The sequence below is a fragment of the Schistocerca americana genome, chromosome X, assembly GCF_021461395.2.
Source record: "Schistocerca americana isolate TAMUIC-IGC-003095 chromosome X, iqSchAmer2.1, whole genome shotgun sequence".
Taxonomy (NCBI): domain Eukaryota; kingdom Metazoa; phylum Arthropoda; class Insecta; order Orthoptera; family Acrididae; genus Schistocerca; species Schistocerca americana.
This window is the reverse complement of record NC_060130.1, coordinates 321,365,316-321,375,703: the sequence shown is the minus strand read 5'-3', so window position 1 is coordinate 321,375,703 and position 10,388 is coordinate 321,365,316.

Genomic DNA, 10,388 nt, shown 5'->3' with positions numbered 1-10,388 from the left:
TAATGCTCGTACACTATAATATGCTAGATCACCAAAAATTAGCTACTTCATCTTGAGCGTATAAGATAGCATAAATATAAATGATTTAAATTTTTTCTGGTACTTCAATTTTAGTAATAGTTCTTCAAAATGGACAATTTTAATTTTCCTTTAACCATTTACGATATATTCTATATGTAAAGTATGATTGCAAATTGTTTTAACAAATTGATTATTATTTTCATCACATAACCAAATAGGACAATCAATATCTTTTTCACATAACTCAATTATTTCATAAGTATCTTTTTCTTTAACATGCATTTCATTTTTGTTCTCCATTTATATGAAATAATATTATTAGGTTGATAAAAATTGAGAAAAAGAATAATTTTCATTCTATCATTTAGCTATAGGTTGAAAAATACAATTTTTTAAAAATATGTTTTATATAAACTACAAATTTAATTTGTAAAAGTTATATTAATATTTTCTATATAAATTGAAACTAATTTAATCAAGTAGCTAAATAATTTAATTATTTCTAAAGAAATTAGAAAAGTATATGAGGTAGAGATAAATATTTTATATAATACTATGAAATGTGAATATTTAAATACTAGATTTGGAGAACAATTTTATTTAGAACGAAATAATGATTTTAAAGTTATTTTACCTAATAGATTTTCTAAATTAATTGATGATTGTGATTTTGAAATATTAAAAAAGGACACATGAAATTAATATATAAAGGAATGAAGAATCTTAAAAATAGAAATAATGAATTTCATGATACACAGTTCACAATGTGATTTCTTAAAAAACTTATATATTTTAAAATTTTTAAAAATATCCTTCTTTGATTAACTAATACATTTTAATTAATTTACATATGTTCATAGCTTAAAATTTTGAAAATAATTTACTTTTTTAACCAATACTTGTTATTATTTTATAGTCTCATAGTAAATTGTATAATAAATTTAGGAATCACTTGGTTATTGTAATTTAGGTATTTAGTTATCCTTATAAAATCGGTTTGCTTAATTCAATATACAGAATTTTTTTGGCGCAGCTATAAATTTTTAAAAATCTGTTGTTAAAATACAGAATATAGTATTACATTGCGTTAGAGCGACAGAACATACAAAATATATCTACTAATTCTGTTCTTTGAAATTTGTTTTGTATGCACTTGTAAACTGAAGGGTGCTACTTCTGAACATTCTGGCATGCCATAATGTTAGTAAGTGGAGTTGTGTGAGGTAACAGGTGAGTTATGGCGCCTTGGAAATAATCTAAGCTCAGAGTTGACTGCCAAAGCTTGGGCCGCTTTTCAAGATGGGGTTCGTTAGCGAGTGTGTAATGCTACACAATGACTGGACCACGTGGTCCATTGAACATGTGGCTGGGAATTCCTTGGGGATACTGTGTTGAAGAAAGGGACTTGTATGCTGGGAGAGCCAAACATGCCAGGCTTTGTGAAAGAGGAAGCAATGGCTGCAGGGGCCTCTTGGCAGTCGCAGGTTGCTCAGCAGGTCGACCACGTGGTGTCAGATGCTGGCTGAAGCAAGAGTGGTCCAGTCACGTGGAAGGGAATTCCATGGTGACGCTATGTTGATGAAGGAGACACACCGGGAGTGCCAAAGATGGCGGACTTTGAGAAACCTTAATGGCAGCCATTTCACAGCACGTAAAAAATTTATAGTAGGCGGATGGATCATGATACTTCAAAAAGAAATATGTACATTACTATTATCTCTACAATGATTCTGAGGGTGTAATCAGATTTTCAATATCTTGGTTAGTTTAGAGTTCAGTATCTGACAGTAAATTATACAAGTAACACCCAGCAACGAATTTCCAAAATCTAAACGCTTCACCCGATTTCGTCGATCGACGTGTCTTTAGAACCTAACTTGGTATAAATTACAGGCATGTAACTTGAATGTTACATGTTTTATTGAAGGTCAAAGTGATCGATTGCTATCGATGGCGTCAGGCCATAAGTACTGCACAGTTACACGAGAAAACGGTACAGCATGCTTACAAATATTCACCTATGTCTTTGTTTATATCCGATATTTACTATTCATGTAGAAATTGGTTAAATAATTACTGTGTTTTAGAAACCACAGGGTTATTAGGCTACTGGCCTACCCTTTGTTACTCGTCGGCTGATACTCGTATCCGAGTTTTCATTTCTCTCCTGAGATTTCCTTTGTCACGGTTCAGGCGTGGAAGTGTCGTTGATGGCTTAGCAATCCAATCCTAGCGTGGAACAGGCGGCCAGAACCATTACAGCTGATGGAAGGTGGAGGACGTGGCTGAGCCTGGAGAAGTTTACGTCTCTGGCGTTTGTCATTCTCCATTCTTCGACGTTCCAGCTCAAAGTTTCGAAGAGCATTTGAGGTAACTGTGCGCCAGCGACTTCGGTCTTCTGCTATTGTGGACCAGTTACTCGGATCGATGTTCAAATTTTTCAGATTTTTCTTGTACTGATCCTTATAACGTTTGAGAGGGGCACCTCGTGGCCTTTTACCTGTGCTCACTTCGCTGTACAGCATTTGGAGTGGAAGTCTGTCATTTTTCATCCGCTGGACGTGTCCGACCCATCTGAGTTGATGCCCAATGATAAGAGCTTCCATGCTATGCATTTTTGCTTTCTCTAGAACAGCCGTGTTGGATATGAAGTCATTCCATTTCAGGTTCATGATATATCTTAGCTATATCTATTCCTTTGATATATGTTTATTTAATTTGTTTATGTATCTAATAATGCGTTTTAGAGCGTGTTTATGGTCCAGCCGTAGGAATATTTTAAGTTATTTAAATGTAAATCCCGTATTTCGAAAGTGTTTCGTTATGTTTGTGAATGTGCATTGGCTTGAGGATATGGTGGGAGCGCTCTAGCCAGTCACAGGGCTTGTGAATGGGGAGACTGGATGGAAGTGGGAGAAGGGCACCATTTCAAATTTCAGGAGGGTACGGGACAGGACACGACGAGTCGCACAGGACACGAGGAAGTGCTGGATGCGACGGCGCGACGGACACACAGTTGCCAGAAAGACTTGGACAGTGGAGCTGATTCCACGTGGTCGTGGGAGATAGAAATATTTCGGAGTGCCAACTTGTGCTCTTCTATGATTTCTGTGGCTTCTGCAGTGAAGACTTAGTATGCTTTTAGAAGTGAATACCTCACAAGCTATGTTGTTGTTCATAACTACTTATTTGATGTAGGAATCTATTGCTTCCCTGTAATTCAATTTATAATGTAATTCATTGTTGGACCATCGACACCAACAAGTGTTTTGCAGAAATAAACCACATTCTCAAAAGTACTTTACTATCGTACTCATCATTTTAAGTCGTTAAGATAGTACCTGCAGATTTTATTTAATTGCAACTTTTATTTCTAAATTTCTATATTCGCAATTGCCGAGTGATAGGAACCTTCCACCATTCGATTCATGTGCGTATTCATATTGTATACTGCAGGCTCAGCAGTATTTGGCTTGTGATGCAGCATTTACGCAACCCACCCCCTAGATTTCTAAACCAGCCAAAACTTTTAATATTTCAACTCTGAGTCTCAGGGAACGTAGTTGAGGGCCACCACACCTCACCATTATATTTTCGAAAGCTCGCAATGTCATAGGTGCGCTACAGCCCGAGACAGTACTTGACACATCACTCATCGAACATCTTAATCACTGAAAGACGTGTTCTTACCATTACCGACAAAAAATGTTCCCATGAAATAACGAGCCATCTAAAACCATCGCCAAAATGTCATTTTTCACTTTGAGGTATCTTACACAACACAGGTCTATTGGTCTACTGGTAGCTGGTGTAGAGGTGAGGTCACATGGGAAGTCGGCTCTCCGTATTATGCAGATCAAGACTGCACAGAACAGTGACACCGGTTAAGATGCCGGATATCGCGACGCTCTTGGCGCTGAAGTGTCTGTTCTGCTATAAGTTGGTTCATGGAGAGGATGGGATTGGGTGTTATTGAGACGTTATCGAGACAGGTCATGCTTCGTGTTGGGAATACCCCTATCAGTTTATCCGTTCAGTACAACACTGGTTGTGTTATTTTCGTCGTGGTGGCGGTGACGGTGGGCTCCGTTATGGCACAGGTTTTCTCATTGATCGACAGCGTACTACCTTGCAGCTCCAGTCGCATCACTCCTTTAAATCTCCCATGCTTGTAGCACTTCGCTGCCACTACTGTGACGTATATCCAATGCTGCACTATTCGTTGAAAGTAGGGTTGTGGTACCAGGATGTTCCGTGGACACCCAGGGCCGTCCATCTCACTTAAAAATTACTGAATTTCACATGTGCCCTTGCCCGTATAGATCCCTCTTATCAGTCATATTACAACCTGTTCCCTCTGAGAGTGATGAAGACCTTCTGTTGACACTGCAGCCTGCAACAGCTGCACTCTTTCTCATAAAGTCAAAACTATAGAAGACGTGGCGTTAATGTTTATGGGGCAATGCATCGACATGAATGGTACCTTTTTCCAATGTTTATGGGACAATGCATCGACATGAATGGTACCTTTTCCCCGACCTGTCACACTAACAAATTATGCCTCAAAACACCCCATCTTCTGACGTTTCGACCTATGTTCATTAAGGCGTCTTGAGCACTGTATTTTTACTTAAAACATATTAAACAGCTGTCTTAAAAATTTTCCAATGTCGATACTGAAGAAACAACGTTCATGACATGTAAAAAAATGTAAAAATCTGAAGATGGGTGTGCCAGGCATCTTGAAACATCATCTTGGAAAAATAAATGCCTATTAAAACAACTGGTTGTAGGTAATTCACTATAAACTACTTTCAATTTCATTAGTAGCAGTCTTAACACAGCCACAAGGGACAGGAACTATATAGTAATGTTAATACGAGAAACAATAGCAGTATAAAATTTTCACTGAGTTACGCAACCCAAGTAGAGAAACAATTTGGGGCAACTAAAAGAAACTGTAAATTTGTGGTAAGATCTTATGGGACCAAATTGTTTAAGTCATCAGTCCCCAAGCTTACACGCTGTTTAACCTAGTTTAAACTAAATTACGTTATGGACGACACACACACCCATGCCTGAGGGAGGACTCGAGCCTCCGACGGGGACAGCCGCTTTGGGTAACTCTGCGAACTTCTGCAGCGGACCAGATTGAAATCAATCACCGGTCGGGTCTGGCCCACGGGCCGCCCTTTGCCAAGCCGTGCCATATACTGACATTTTTACGGAGTGCAGGAAACTGTAAGTAGTGGACAGGGTGTTCCAGAAGTAGGGTACACCATCCTGTCCGCCACTACCTGCGACGTATTCTGGGGAGGCCAAGGCCCATTTCCTGCACAAAATTCGCTGTCCCAATAACAGTTTGTAGTTCGATTGGTTTTCCCTCAGAGTTCAGTACTGCAATTGTTCACTGCCTGGCAAGTAGTGTTCAGTTGTTTGGTGCTGCGATAATGGGATTTTCCAAGACCACCAACGCAAAGCCTTTACTGATTTACAACAGGCATCAGTACATAGTGGACAATACAAACAAACAAGAACTGACTCACTGGGGTTATAAAGACTTTAAACAGAATAAATGAAAGGAAGACTGTCCACAAAATATAACACAGTTTTAGGGGAAGGTAGCCATGTTTGTATTCCACATGAACCAGAAAATGAAGTGTGAAAACATTTCGTCAGTGTGAAGAAGCGGATGAAAGAATCAGACGCTACAGTTCCATCAGTTTACGTTTAAAAAGTAGAGCAGCTCTTCAATCGAGGCTAGGACCTAGTAACATCGTTACCATCACGCAGAAGTACGGAACAGTCGTTACAACGCATTATTGGAAAATATATGGGAACTACACAAGATCCCACCGTACTGGAGGAATATTCTTCCAAGAAAATAATTTACTGATGAACAATGGTGGCAATTTTTTACATGTGGGTGATAACAGGGAGGCCGAATGACAGAACTCTGTTGTTTGATAGTGAAAAGGGAAAAGCGTGTTAATGAAACTGCGAATCATTCTTTCGGAATGGACTGTTCAGGAGTTCGAAAAGACACTGCGGAGAGCTCTTGTACTCTATATAGATGTCAACAGTTATTGGGAGAAAACAAACACCATGTCACTTGATTACACATTCCCACTAAATAAAAGCTGACAAACATATGAACTCTGTTTAACCTGTTGAAAATAACGTGTCTGGGTGGAACCCAGCACCTCTGAAGATGGACTTCGCAATTACCTTCGTACACGCAGCTAACCGTTTTTCTTTTCCTTACCATTTTAATCAATGTCGGTGGAAACAAGCTTAGTGTTGCGGCTTCGTTCCATATTGTAAGGAAAATGAGGAAATACGATGTCAAATATGGATGTGTTCTGCAGTAGCACATCTTTCTCTGGAACTGTTGGATTGTGTTCGGCTGCGTATTCAGGACAGCGCGCCAGGAAATTAAAATCTTCTGGACATTTATGACTATTTTGTGGGCCAGTGGCTCGATAACAAACATATGCCAACAGATATGGGGATTTATAGGGAGCCATCGCACTAATAACGTCTCAAAACGATGGAGCCGGAGATGGAATTTGACCAACAAATCTTAATCTTTGACAGTAAAAGAAGAAAAAGTCAACAATGAAGACTGAAAAAACGGCTGCAAAGGCTATAAAAAAAACTCCAAATTGATGGTAACTTAAAATCATTTTTGACTTTGTGGCCTATGCTCAGGATCTACAGTGACGAAGGAAAGGTCAAAATCATTGAAATATTTGTAAATGTTGAAAAATGGTTTAATGCAACCATTGACAATCTTGTGATATGGGGGACGAAAAGAGAGTGAATTTTGCCAGAAACGACACGAAGTCGACCTCTTGAAATTTGTAAAATATTCTCTAATGAAGACTGATAAGATTTTCTCAAAGTCTATGTCTTTTCCAGGGAGCCGGCCGAAGTGGCCGTGCGGTTAAAGGCGCTGCAGTCTGGAACCGCAAGACCGCTATGGTCGCAGGTTCGAATCCTGCCTCGGGCATGGATGTTTGTGATGTCCTTAGGTTAGTTAGGTTTAGCTAGTTCTAAGTTCTAGGGGACTAATGACCTAAGCAGTTGAGTCCCATAGTGCTCAGAGCCATCTGAATCATTTTTTTCTTTTCTAGGGAATGATCGCAGCATTCACCTTGAGAGGTTCTCCGAATCAAGGTCTGTTTGGGCGGACACCGAATACAATATGTCTTCAGCGGATACGCAGGCAAATGACAGGCAATTAAATCCATATCGACGGCCTCTGTGGCCGAACGGTTCTAGGTGCTTCAGTCCGGAACTGAGCTGCTGCTACGGTCGTAAGTTCGAATCCTGCCATGTGCATGGATGTGTGTGATGTCTTTAGGTTTAAGTAGTTCTACGTCTAGGGCAATGATGACCTTAGATGTTAAGTCCCATAGTGCTCAGAGCCATTTGAACCATTTGAAATCCATTTCTATTCCATCAGTTAGAAAATGAGCAAACTCGTATGATACTGATAAAGAGCAAATAAATTATCATAATAGGTTTTGCACCATTTTAATGTACGTTAAATCTAATTTCTAGGATCACATGTCCTAGACTACAGCATACCTGTTGAGGATGCGGCTAGGCGAGTAAGACCGCTCACACTGGCTCGGCGACTGGGTTCCCAGAGCTCGCGGTAAAATGGGACTGTAAGATATCATTACATAGTGCGGCACGGCCAACTGGTAGGGCAGAAGCTCAGTTTGCTGCCTTCAGAGGAATGACCTATAATTAGGTTCGGCGTAGCCTTAGATACGAATATACAGTGTGTTCCATTGATCCTGACCGGGCCAAAAATCTCACGAAATGAGCGTCAAACGAATATATCGCTGGTGTGATTGTCGATTGTTTCATGTCACACACATGGCTGTGTGACTTAGCCTGCTGCGTGCCGTGCAAGTCACGTGACCAGGGCTGTACACTGACCGCTACGCCAGGGGTATCCACTGCGCCCGTATCCACTAGGCCCGTGTTGCTGGAAAATCAAACTTATCAGCGGAAATGACGTCACGATAAGTGACGCGTGACGTCTTATCAGCTCTTCCGCTCCCGAGGCAGCTGCAGGCTCATTCGACTCGAGGCAGCCGCACCGAGCACATAGCCATGCCGTACCGTAGAAGAGGATATAGAAGAAGGAGCAGACTACCAGTCTACAAGACAGTGGACAGCTTCAGCTTCGTTCCTAATAATGTTTCTCAAGTGGAACTACTTACTTCTGTTTCTTGAGTCTCTGTTTTGTTGAAGTATAATAATGAGTAAAAGTAAAGTTATTAGAAATCCTCTGAAGGCATTTAAGAAAAGGAGAAATATTGGAAAGCCAAAGGTATGTGTTATTACTGTAAACAATAAAGATGATAACCAAGTGAGTGAACCTAACCTCTCAAGTACACCTGCCCATAGCAGTCAAAGTGGGAAAGAAAATACTTCACAGAAGAAGCTTGGTTCAATGAGTGAAAACTATGAATGTTTTATGGGCGAATCGGATGTGAATGAAATATTTGATATGTCGGTTCTCAAAGGAATTTTTTCAAACTGTGTAAGATGTATTCATTGTAGTGAAGTTGGTCTGGAACTCTCCATAATAAAGCACGTAGGACTTGCTGGTGAAATACAACTGAAGTGTGATAAGTGTTCATACACGACCACCTTTTGGAACAGTGTTGCAGTAACTGCAACTGAAGAAAATGGTAGCAAAATCTACGAACACAACAACGAGCGATGCTTGATTTAGACAAGGAACGCCTTCGGGCTGCAGACAGGGCTGTAAAGAGTCTAGAATTACAAGCAAGAGTAAACAGGAGGAGGAACAAGTGGAAGCTGGAGGAGTAGTTTGCAGAGGATGAAGATAATCCATCCTATGGACCTGGAATGCACTAAAAAGTTAATCCAATCTCTGTCGCTCGATTCCCAAAACTTTTATTTTCTCATACTAATTACATGTTTTCTAAGGATCTTCCAAACATATTTGTTTCAAACTTACAGTAAATGTTACACAGTACCTTTTGCATAATTTAACACAGCCTTTTTCCGAGAAACTGTATATTTTTGAATATATAAATAAAAAATTGCAAAAAAATGTTGTGAATTTTCATTACAATTGAAAAAAAACATCTTTAATAACTGAACTAAAATTTTGTAAAATCCCTGTGTTAAGTTGTAGCCCATATTCCAATAAATAATCTGTAAAAAGTTCAACTTCCTACCTCAAATACTTTGTGAGGAAAGATGTAATTTATAAGCGTTATTTTAACATTGCAAGTATAGGGCGTTCCGGAGCCCCTTAATATTAATGAGATAAAAAGTTGGCACTGAGCCAACAAAAACAAACTTATGGTAAAATGGATTTTAACATTGTATCAGAAAATGGATGTTACTACAACACATATGCCCATTAAAATTCACTAGCATCTTTACTTCCTTATGTTCCCCCTTACTGCTTATATGAGGCTTCTTCCTGTAATTTCAAGATCTACTCACAGTCTTCTTGAAGAGGTGCAGTGTTAGGGATAGCTGATTGTAAGCCAATACCTATTTCCTTAGGGCTTGTTGACTGTACTAAACAGGACTCTAGTGTAGTCCCTAAAGTTATATTTACACAGTCAATAGTCGAAGTAATTGATTTTCAACGACTGGCTATCGGTGGTTCCGCTTAATTTTTCCTGAAAATCTTGCAACCTGTTTTTCCAAGTTTGAGTTTATGCCAAGTTCGGAGTAAAGAGGGTTCTGTTTGACAGTGATAGAAGTAAAAAATTATCTCGGGCAACTTTCAATGTGCCACTGCTCATTATACAGGTCGTATCTCAAACATTTCTTAGAGTTACTTGTAATTCGAATACAGTTAAATGTGAACAGTTTTAGGGTGGGGTCTCAACTTAAAATGTGGGTGTTTTTAGAGGATTGAAACGTAGGGTGAAGATCGGGTTAGGGACTTTAGAGTGATCAGACACATCAGCATCAACATATTAGTGCAGGATGCCTAGTCCACGTGTTTATTGTGTGTAACTGTGTCTTGATACACTTTGTATTCTACTAATGTGCTTCAAAACTATGTAGAAAACAGAAAAATTCAGTTCACAACAACACTGAAATAGATTCTGGGCGCAGAGAAATAAACACCTTAATAATTTTCAGAACATTTTACTATAGAAACATATTTTTGTTTTCAGAAAGAACACTCAACGAGTGAATCTGCAGTAAGATCAAGTTACCATGCCTCTTTTAAGCTTGCAAAGGGTTGCATAGTTTCATAGATTTTCGGGTTATGTTGACAGTGTGGAAACTTGCATTCAGCTAGAACGTATACACCTACAGTGTGATGTTTACCTGATTACTTTCATAGC